This window comes from Gallus gallus, chromosome 3 (assembly GCF_016699485.2).
Source record: "Gallus gallus isolate bGalGal1 chromosome 3, bGalGal1.mat.broiler.GRCg7b, whole genome shotgun sequence".
Lineage (NCBI taxonomy): Eukaryota > Metazoa > Chordata > Aves > Galliformes > Phasianidae > Gallus > Gallus gallus.
The window spans coordinates 79840439-79851100 of record NC_052534.1 but is presented as its reverse complement, the minus strand read 5'-3'; the positions used below and the strand labels follow the sequence as shown (position 1 = coordinate 79851100).

Below are 10662 nucleotides of genomic sequence, written 5' to 3'. Positions count from 1 at the left end.
TCAATATTCAAAGAACAGAGCATCTCAGAGCACCTGCCACCTTGCAGTATAGTGCCATATGTGATTATCCAACAGATTTATGTAGAGATATTAAAAGCAAACTTAATGGAGAGAAGAATGTTTCCTCCTACTGTGGGTTCTGCTTAGCTACCAAATAAATGTATTTGGGTATATCCATGTCCCTTTTGTTGTCTTGTTTAAACTCAAGATGAAAAAAAACAAGTTATGTCAGAAAAAGTAAGACAGCAACATGGATAAAGATACTTCAGCACAGATATGGAACACTGCAGTGCGTTACTGATGTTTGATTTGCCTTCAAAATCTGATCATATATATCCTGAAATTATCATTTAAGGACATTAAGTATACCCTGGTTTCAAAAACAAAAATGTGGATTTTTGTTCTCTGTATCTCAGTAAGTATGATAAAATATTTTCTAGCCAATTGAAATGGAAACTAATTAGCTAATTTATCCTTAAAATATTTGGGTATTGAATTTTATGGTCAAACCTCATCAAATCAATTTAAATAAACTATAAAAAGATCTCTGGAAGGATGGTGGAGTGTATTTGTTTCCCAAACTGCAGGAGTAAATGTTACCAAAGATGTGTATTTTAAGAACAGACTTCACTCTAGTCAGCTGACAGCACTATAATGTGTAGAGAATGTTTCTATGAACTGAAGGAAAATCAGTGCCTTTTTCCTCTGAGTCACTTGATTCCTTGTTGTCATGTTGGAGGAAAAAAAAGCCTGATATGTTTTATGAACAGCGGCTGTGATCAAAACTCACCTCTAGGAGAATTCATTAAAGATTTTCCTCATATTTATTCTAAAGAAAATTCAAGTAATAATCATGTTATACATAGGGGAGATAATAAGAATGAATAATCTTAATATCTATCATGCATTAGCATACAAACAATAGACATCTAATATTTTTAGCTGCTTTCTTTATTCTTTCTCCTTTCTGTGTATGTGACATGTCACTGTTGAGTTTTTTGCATATCAGCTGACTTTAAGGACTAGCTAAATACTTGTATAATAAATCAGAACTATTTCAGTAGCTCTGGAAGCTAGGTGTGTCATCCAACTGCCCAACCAACTGAAGCCTTGATGAAATCCTTGGAGTGTAGTTGTATAACCCATAGAAAACTAATTACTTCAAGTCACTTAAAAATAAAAGATAGGTACAGCCTCTGCTGCAGTCCCAAATCTACAGTAATCTACCAATGGGAACTAGTGTTAACAGGAACTTGAGTTAATTGATTGAAATGAATAAGATTCAATGTGCATCTTGAAATTTTAGAATAATTCTACAGCACTATTCATTTTGGTGACAGAGAATACCTTCACTGATGAGTTCATGGCTGCTAATAAATAGATTTTAATTCAACTACAGTTATTGAGTAGATTACCTGGAATACTGTATCCAGTTATAGGCTTCCTGGTACACAAAAACCAAGGATATCCTGGGAAGAGTCCAGCAGAGGGCCACGAAGATGATAAAGGGCCTGGAGCATCTCCCTTTGAGGAAAGGCTGAGCAAACTGGGCTGTTCAGCCTTGTGATAAGAAGACTGAGAGGTGATCTTATTACTATTTATAATATTTATATTTAATATATATTTAATATTTATATTACTATTAAGTGTGGGAGCCAAAGAGACATGGCCAACCCCTTTTCAGTGGTCTGTGGGGACAGGACAAGGGGAAATGGTCATAAGCTTGGGCATAAGAAGTTCCACATCAACATGCGTAAGAACTTCTTCACAGTGAGGGTGATGGAGCACTGGAACAGTCTGCCCAGGGACACTGTGGATTCTCCTTCTCTAGAGATATTCAAGATCTGCCTGCATGCCTACCTGTGCAGCCTGCTGTAAGGGGGCCTGCTTTGCTGTGGGATTTGGACTTGATTATCTCTGGAGGTCCCTTCCAACCCATATAATTCTGTGATTCTTCCACTTCCAAATTTAAACAGCTTGAGTTCCAAGCACAAAGGAAGATCTTTTCAAATAGACTGTGAGAAGTGTCAGATGATCAGCTCTATGGATTCCATAGGAATAAGGAAATATAGCGAGTCCTTAAGAGGATGGAGAAATATGGTGGCTCCTTACCGGCAAAGAGAACAGTGCTTCTGATTTTCATGACATTTTAATGAACTGTTTTCACTACGCTTGACATTTGTCCAGGTGCCCCTTCCATAAGAAGATATGAGCAAGAGGCTTGCAGGACAATAACAACTACCAAAATGGAAATCTATAAGCTACATCATAGCTGAATTGTGCAACACGAATCCAGTCTTGCATATTATGGAGGAGGTGAGAAAGGCAGCGCTCTTTCTTCAATCTCACACTTTCTCTTCCTGCTAGCAGGAAGCTCCCAAATAGTTTTCTCACAAAAAGACATCCAACTCTCTCCAACTAGTTTCTGTTTTTTTCAGATAAATGAGGGAAGTAGGAGGAAAGAATCTATCATTGTCCTACATGCATCATAATTTTTTCAGCAGAACTATTTTACTTCATAAAATGGTGCTTCTTCAGGTAAAAAAACAAACAAACAAACATTTGTGGAAATACACCAGTCTACAACAAGAAATCTGCCAGGATCCCCAGGAAGAAAAGAGCGTTTAGAGAGATGAATTTCAGAGGAGGAGAATTAACATCCCAGGAGTGATGGTTTATGTATTGAAATGCTTAGTGCTACACTGTGTACCAGCTGCAAGTGGCCTAATGCCAGCCCTGGATGTAGAGCAGCTTCAAGTGTGGCATTTGCACTACTGGCTCAGGCACCTATGCTTTCCATGTACTGAACACAGAGAGCTGGGGATGCTGAAGAGTTGGGAAAGTGCATAATTCAAGCCTCCAAAGATACTGGGTGAAGCATGTTCCTGAAGGAATACATTTCTACAAGACATTTATCTAGCTGAACTGTTTTGGATTTCTTCCCCTAATGTTAAAATGCTCAAAATGCTATTTTGCCTAACCAATTGCACCTCCATGAGGATTCAAGAAGAGTACATGTACCTGCCTTGCTTGTGTTAGATAAAATCTAACACAAAATCAATTCCAGATGACTAGTCAGATCTTCACCAAAATAAAATTACATCTACCATGCCAAAGCTAAGTGAGGAAAGAGTGAGGTAGGTAAAAACCAACCAACCAACCACAAAAAAAAATGAGATACATAAGATCTCAGTAGTGTAAGGACTATTCATTTAAATCTCTGCTCCAGTTGGTGGGAAGCTACGCTCCTGAGGAAGGTGAGAAGTTAATGTTCCTGCATGCTCATGTATGTCCCCTTGGGTTCCTTCAGCCCACTCCCCCAAGCTGCTGTTTCTCCCTCACACCTGATGCATGGTAAGGAGGAGGTAATGCACATAGGAAGGGTTTGGTGAACAGTGGCTAGTGCCTGTGTCACGGGGCAAATACACTCCTCAGTCCTCCCCTGTCCACTCCAATTATTGGAGCAATTGTTTTCACATATATAAACCTGGAGGAAGACTTAGGCAGCAAAAGAGGCCAAATGTTGTCCAATTGATTTATTACAAGTTCTAAGCAGCTAAGGAACGCAGGGAAGATGGGGAAGTTAGAGATAGTAAAGAGAGAAATCCTAGCAAATGGTTTACAAAGCAGGGATAGTCACCACCAGAGATCCAGTGAAGTCTCAGTCTGTTGACCCACACAGCTGCAGTCTGTTAGAGGGTGTACTTGCTCTACTTCAGAACTTTTCTGTTTTTTATCCTTTTCATAGTGTCACTTTGGTTGCCAGGGGCACTTCTTTTTTTCTTTTTAGTTTACCACAGCTTGCTTTAGATGTCAGGAAGCACTTATGTTTTGTTTGTCAGAGGAAACAGCACATGCCCCTCCCAATTACCTTCCAGGGTAATTGGTAGTTGATCTGTCACATGGGGGGCTGCTAGGTAAGTACATTGACTGTATGGTGATCCTCTCCTCTGAGATGACTTCCTTTAGCCGGCTTGAATGCCCCAAAGGAGCAACAGCCAAAAATGGTTTCCTCTGATTGCCCAGTCGCATATGTTTCTCTTACTGCTGAGCTCACAATAATCATTAACCCCAAAAGCTTGTTGAGCAGGTTATGCCTTGGATGGGTGCTGCTGAATAAGCTTTGAGCCAAAAATTGTTCCAGCTTCTCACATCCCCACAGTTAGTTTGCCCACAGCACAGGACAACTGTTGTTCTCCTATTCATGCACCCAAACTTCTCTAGACAGCTAACAGAGTGGCCCATGTCTTATGCTAGACTAGAGTTAGATGGTGGCTGAGGGCACTTTTCAAGGAACCAAGACAGCAGCATGCCGAATACCTGCCTGGCCAGACAGTCACAACCACTCATAACGTCTGTTCAAATGTGAACAGGAAATTCTTGCTCTGAAGCTGGCTTTATGAATTGGACCCCATGCTCTGAAGTGTGGAGGAAGGTGAATGCATTAGGAATTTGTGGCCACTTCTGTCTGCAGTTTCTATATCAGTAGGTTGGCATTACTAATACAGTGGCTTTACTGGTATATAGACTTCCAGTCACATTTACAAAATGCATAAGAGGCGCAATTAAATCCTTGCATTCTTGAAACACTTCTGATCTTTTTCATGTAGCCTCTCTCTCTCCTGACTTCAATAAAAAAAAAAAGTGGGAGTAAAAAAAAAATAGAACAACAAGGTCTGGAGAATCTCATAAGTATACAGAGTATCATTAGTAGGTGGTGATATAAAAAAATACAAGAAATGTTCCTCTCCGTTACTGTATATAGATATGCCTGGTTGGTCAAAGCCTGCTACTACAAACACCCAGAATATAATTGCATATGATGTTGCTGAACATCATTAACCTGATTGTTCCAGTAATCTGATTAGTAACTGCCTTCGAACTCTGTTTTCATGAAATTTTTCTTACCATCTCAAGAATTAATTTATCCATTGCTGGCTCTTGCAATCACTTGCTTATCCCAGCTAAGGCCCAGCTGTGTTGTCTGAGCTCCTTGAGCTCTTCTCTGTATGTCAGTCATATGTTACTCTGCATTGTGAGCTGTCATTCATTTTAAACACAGCCATGTGGATGGCTTGGGTCATGTTCTCCTCTCCTCCCCTACCAGGCTCCTGGGAAATTTCCACATTCCATTTGTAATTTTCAGGAATCACTGTCCTGTTTCTCTCTTTCACCTTATTAGATAGGAGAACTTACAACAATGTCCCATCTTAAGAAAGATGTGTAAACTCAGCTCACCAAGTAATGTCACCAGTATCTCAGGCAAGTATCAGAACTACTCTATTAAAAAACAATATCAGCCTGTGAAATCTTCATCTACCAGTTCAAATAAATGGAAACCTTAACTTTTTTCCCATTACTTTAAGAATATCCAGAAGAATATAGACTGCCTGCAAAAACATCTTTTGCAATGAGGTATTGATTTTGAGGAAGTTTTTGCAATAGAAAGGTTTATGAGATCCAGAGCACTCCAGTCACTCCTGATGGCAGAAAGGAAAAGAAGTCTGAAATGAAAACCTGGTATTATTGATCTAAAATTGATGGTTTTGATAGAGTGCCATTTTTGAAACCAAGAAGATATGGGATTTATTCCAGTGTGAAATACAAACCAATTTCAAAACCTTAAGAGCTCATAAGACTGCCAGACTGCATGGTGCTAATGAGTAACGCATCAGGAGGGATTTGCAGAGCTACAAAGATTAGACAGTTCTTACTCTTTTTTTTTTTTTTTTTTTTTTGGTCATAGAATTCATTATCTGAATAGGGGAATCTCTGAATGGCTAGAAGATGTCATCTCCATTACAGCATTTGCAGAAAGTGGCTAATGATGTATGCTTCTTCTCAGGACAGTGGCATCCTGAAGGGCATGGAAAAACATTCCACCTACAAAAAGCATCCTGATATTCAAGGCTGGCTCTGAGGCTAAAACCACTGCTCTCCAAGAGAATGGACTGCAGGGGCAGCAGAGGCTCTCCCATTTCTGAACCTTGCAATACTGGGCTGTATAATGCTGCTATCCCTATATGAGTGAAGGGGCATGCAAGAAAGATTATTCTTGGAGGATGGCTAAGACACTAGATGAGAACACATCTTTCCAGCAGCAGCTGCAATTGCTGTACCCATCATCTTGCAGGTGTTTGGAAAAAAAAAGTCACTGAGCTGAAATTCTCAGGGGTCTGCTGCTCCCTCAAGCTCTCCCAACTTTTCCTGTTCTGGGAGCAGGCAAGAACGTTCAAAACACAGGCAACTTTGATATATATACATATTTTTATATAGATATGTATATATACACACACTACATATAAAGATATAGAATGAACCAGTCCTTTGTCATTAGAGACAAAGATACAGTGTTTGGTGTTTTGACCTCAACTGACAGATAAGCCCTGCACCTAGTCATTGGGACTCATCATGTCCCAAGCAGGTTGGGACAGAATCTCAAAAGCCAAAGGGAGAAAGTGCTAATGTGCTGAGATTGAAACAGTTTGGCTGCAGCAACCAAACCCTGGTACAGTTCATGACCTTGTGTGACATGGGCCCAGAAAAAAAGTGAAGTTCAGACACTAAATTTTAGAAGAGCTAATTTTCAGTTATTAGAAGAATTAACAGAGGACGCCTCCTGGAAAACTGTCCTTAGGGATAAAGGAATAGATCAGAGCCCTCAATTCCCCCATGTAAGAAATTAGGAAGGGAAGGCAAGAAACCAGCATGGCTAATTAAGAACCTGCTGGTCAAGGCATGTTGTAAGAAGGAAATGCATAGGCAGTGGAAGCAGGGACACGTGGTCTAGAAAGAGTAAATGGATGCCACTCAGATGTGCATGGATGAAATCAGGAGAGCCAAGGCAAAGTTCTCCATCATATTTGAAAGTTCATGACTGTCAGGTGAAGTGACTGGAAAAATGGAAATATTACTCCCATTTTTAAGAAAGTTAGAAACAAAGACTCATGGAACTAGCAACCACTGAGTCTCACTTCTGCGTCCAGGAAATTCATGGAGCAGATCCTCCTGGAAGAGATGTTAAGGCACATACAAGATAGGGAAATTAGTCAACAAGGCTTCACTCAAAGGCAAAGATGGAAACAGACATTTTGGTAGGGCCTGTACTGATAGGATGAGGGCAGATTTATATTAAATATAAGGAAGAAATTTTGCATAACAAGGATGGTGAGGCACTGAAACTGGACAAGAGGTAGAAACTGCATTCCTGGAAGAATTCAAGGTCAGGCTGGATGGGCTGGGGGCAAACTTTTGTAATGAAAGGTGTCCCTGACTATTTCAGTGGGAACGGAATCAGATGACTTTTAAGTCCCTTCTACCCTAAAAGCATTCTATGAATTTAAGGTTTCATCATAATACATTGTATGAAATAAAAACAATTTTCCTTTGGTCTTTTCCATGCTCTTTCTTTTGCTTTGATGTACTTCCTTCTGTTTTAATATTTCTTGTCCTATCAAGAGTATAAAAACGTGCAAGATTTACTTTTAATTTTTAATATGGTTATTCTTTTAATGATTATCTGCCTTAGTTCTTTTGCAAATAAATATTTTCTTTTCTCCTTTGTTTGCTTTTGTTTCCTCTCTGTTGTTCTATTTGTACTTTTAAACAAAAATTAAACTTTTTCTGTTTATGCATTTACCTTGCTCTATACTTTCAGTCTTTTTTTTTCCCCTGCATTTATACTAGCAGCACTAATTTTCATTTAGCCTCAGATCCAATAAGAGCTTTTAGAATTCCCCCCCCCCCCCCCCCCCCCCGGAGAAAGTTTTCATTCAAATATTTTTCCTTCACTCTGTACCTACATATCGCTGAAGCAGCCAGTCAGATATTGGATTTTCCCCAAGAGCAAATGAAAATAAGAGATTTTTCCTCTTAAAAAAAAAAAAAGAGGAAAAGACTATGTGAGCTTCAGTTCCTTCCAATAAATTTATATCTATACTGTTTATGTCCTCCTAACTAATTATATTGCATCTCTAGAGTAGTATTTTGCATGTCATTTTCCTATTCTTTTGACCACAATTGGCTGTTCAACTTGACTTTGAAAAACTGCTGAAAATACATAATGAAGTTTTCTTTCTACCTTAAATGCTACAGCAAATTAACTAGAGAATGCAAACAGTTCAGAATAATGTGTACATAAAGCAGATTTTTTTTCTATTTAATACTTAATGTCAGAGCAAATGATTGACAAATTGAGCAGAAACAATCCACTATCATTATCTGTCTTCAGTGTTGGATAGCAAACAATGTATTGGCAGTGCTCAGCTTCTTTATGAAGCTGATTTCTACATGAAATTAGAATAAGTATTAATCTCTATCTGTACATATGAAGATACAGTCTTGTACCCATGAATTAAATAGATTTGTAACCTAAGAAATGAAACAGTGGTGTTAATTCTCTTTATAAACAAATATTTAGCATGAAGAACTTAGGCAAATATTTTTTAATTTCTATTTTATGTTACACATAGATTAGATAAAACTTACTGTAAACTTGCCTGGTTGTGCTATTGAAGTTTGAGTTCATATTTTTGATGTACCTTTGATGGCCATGACAGTTGATTGTTTACATCACTGAGGCTATAGAGACTCCAGCCTGACAAAATCCATAGTACTGTCAGACACTGAACAGCACAACTACCTAGTCAATTCTACCTTGAAATTCACTAGTAGTGATGCTGACATTGCCATTTAATGTTTCTCTTTCACAGTAAATTTTTAAAGAAGGTTGCTAATTAAGGACTTGTCTTATGTGAAAGAAAAGTGTTAAAAAAATTCCCAAAAATCTGAAGAGCCATTAGGCCCTTTTATATCAAGTCTGTGTGTCACTGTTCTCAAAATAAGGCTTTCATTCTTGAAGAAGTGTTTTAAAATGAACTGTCTTTAGGGATCACTTTAAAAATCAATTAAACCAAGTTAACACTTGGCAACTTCTTTGGAACTATGAACAGGAACATCTCAGGGACAAATACAGGCTTTTTTGCAAGGGAAAGACTTCAGCCTATCCTTTGAAGCTCTATCTTCTAGCAATACTGTAGTTCTTTCCTTTGAGCAACTTATATACAGATTATTTCCCAAAACAGAAATAAAACCTCACGTTCCTTGGGAGCAGAGAAGTGTTTTGTTGGTAGGTTGCTAGCAGAAGAACATTCCCTGTGGCTGTGCTGTACAGATTTGAAGGATGCTTTCTTAACATCTCCTATAAGCCTGAAATTGTTTAAGAGTTCTTAAAATATAATTGCAGAGACTGTCTTCTATTTAAGTGTGCATGCTGAAATACATAGCTTCTGCTGAAGAAAGAGTTGAGGTAGTTCTAAGCTTCAAATTCTAACAGTTTAGCACAGCAGATTCACAGAAATACCAATCAATACAATCTGTAAAATCTCACCACACTGAGAAATTTGGATCATTCCACATTCTTCGCCCAACTAACCTTCTGCTTTATCCAGGCCCTGAAGTCTCATAGAACTTCACATAAGACATCAACAAGACAGTGCTATAAGACATAGCACTGTAGAAATCTCTTGGGAAAAATTTGGCCTTCTGTCAAGTTTATTGGAGTCCATGGAAAAGTTTCCTGTTAATGCTATTTTTGCCACTGAACTCAGCAGAATTTTACCTCTGTTCTTATATTCAATAACTATTTTGAGGATGTTTAATGTACTCTGCAATTTAAGTTTCAGCTGTCTTTGAGCATTATTCACACACATTTCTATTGTTATCTAAAATTCAAATATTTTATTATTTCTTATACAGTCCAGAAAGTTTTGGTCACCAGAAAGAACAGATGGTGAAAAGAATGTTTACTTTTAAAAATCTGATGGTGTGTTAGCATAGAAACAGGCTATAATATTTTGAAGCTCATTGAGGGTATTAAGTTTCTGTGCTTTGAAGAAAAGCCAAGATGCTATTCATGGCACATATATATTACAGAGCAAAGAGTATGTTTAATATGAAAATACTTCAAATTTAAGGTACATCTTTAAAATGTCTGTTATGGGCAATGCACTAGAGGAAGATGACCAAAAGGGATCACATCTTTCTGTCACAGCACTGGCAGAAGCTATGCAAAGGGCAAAGGCTAGTGTTTGTTTTGGAAACAGGCCTGAGAGGTAGGAGTGTTGAAGGAAATGATGAACACACTTGTGTCAAGAGTAGTGCTGCCATTGTCCTAATTAAGTCTGTGAATACTGGAATAAACAAACACCACTGCACTGAGTTGAGACAATTTCCTTCTCAGCACATGCTTTTCAGAACTTGTCTAATCAGAGAAGTTGAGTATCTCATATGTCTCTCTGAACACAAATGTTTCTATATATTTTTGTTGCAATGCTGCTGCGACCACCTTATTCTTGCACTGTGATGTTATGCAGTGAGACTTGCAACATAAAATGTGATAAAGAAAAAAATGTTACATTCCTATTGACAAGAATTTTCATCTACAAAACATTAGAACCCTGAAGACTGTATGAGTGTATGTGAGGTAGTCTGGAAGCAGTTTTGCATATTATCACAATTATCACAACAGCTATTCACATTTCAACTATTATTACTAGGAGTCACTACTTGCTCCTGGCAACACTCAGCACACAGAGGTTTTCTGCAAACACAGAGCAGAGTGAAATTCTAAACAAATTAAAAAGAAATTGAGGGGGAAAAATA

General features: G+C 38.1%; 1 long non-coding RNA gene across 2 annotated transcripts in view; it reads left to right on the top strand.

Moving 5' to 3' along the window:
- The window catches only part of LOC107053120, a 47291-nt gene extending 39653 nt beyond the window's left edge, over nucleotides 1-7638 (top strand). Inside the window, exons 3-6 of one of the 2 annotated variants that reach the window (XR_005858592.2) lie at nucleotides 1434-1582; nucleotides 2188-2316; nucleotides 2439-3137; nucleotides 5846-7638. This is a non-coding gene — a long non-coding RNA (uncharacterized LOC107053120). Of the gene's footprint in view, nucleotides 1-1433; nucleotides 1583-2187; nucleotides 2317-2438 lie in introns of both variants that reach the window. The other variant, XR_001466108.4, reaches the window with a different exon arrangement.
- Nucleotides 7639-10662: the final 3024 nt, after the last annotated feature.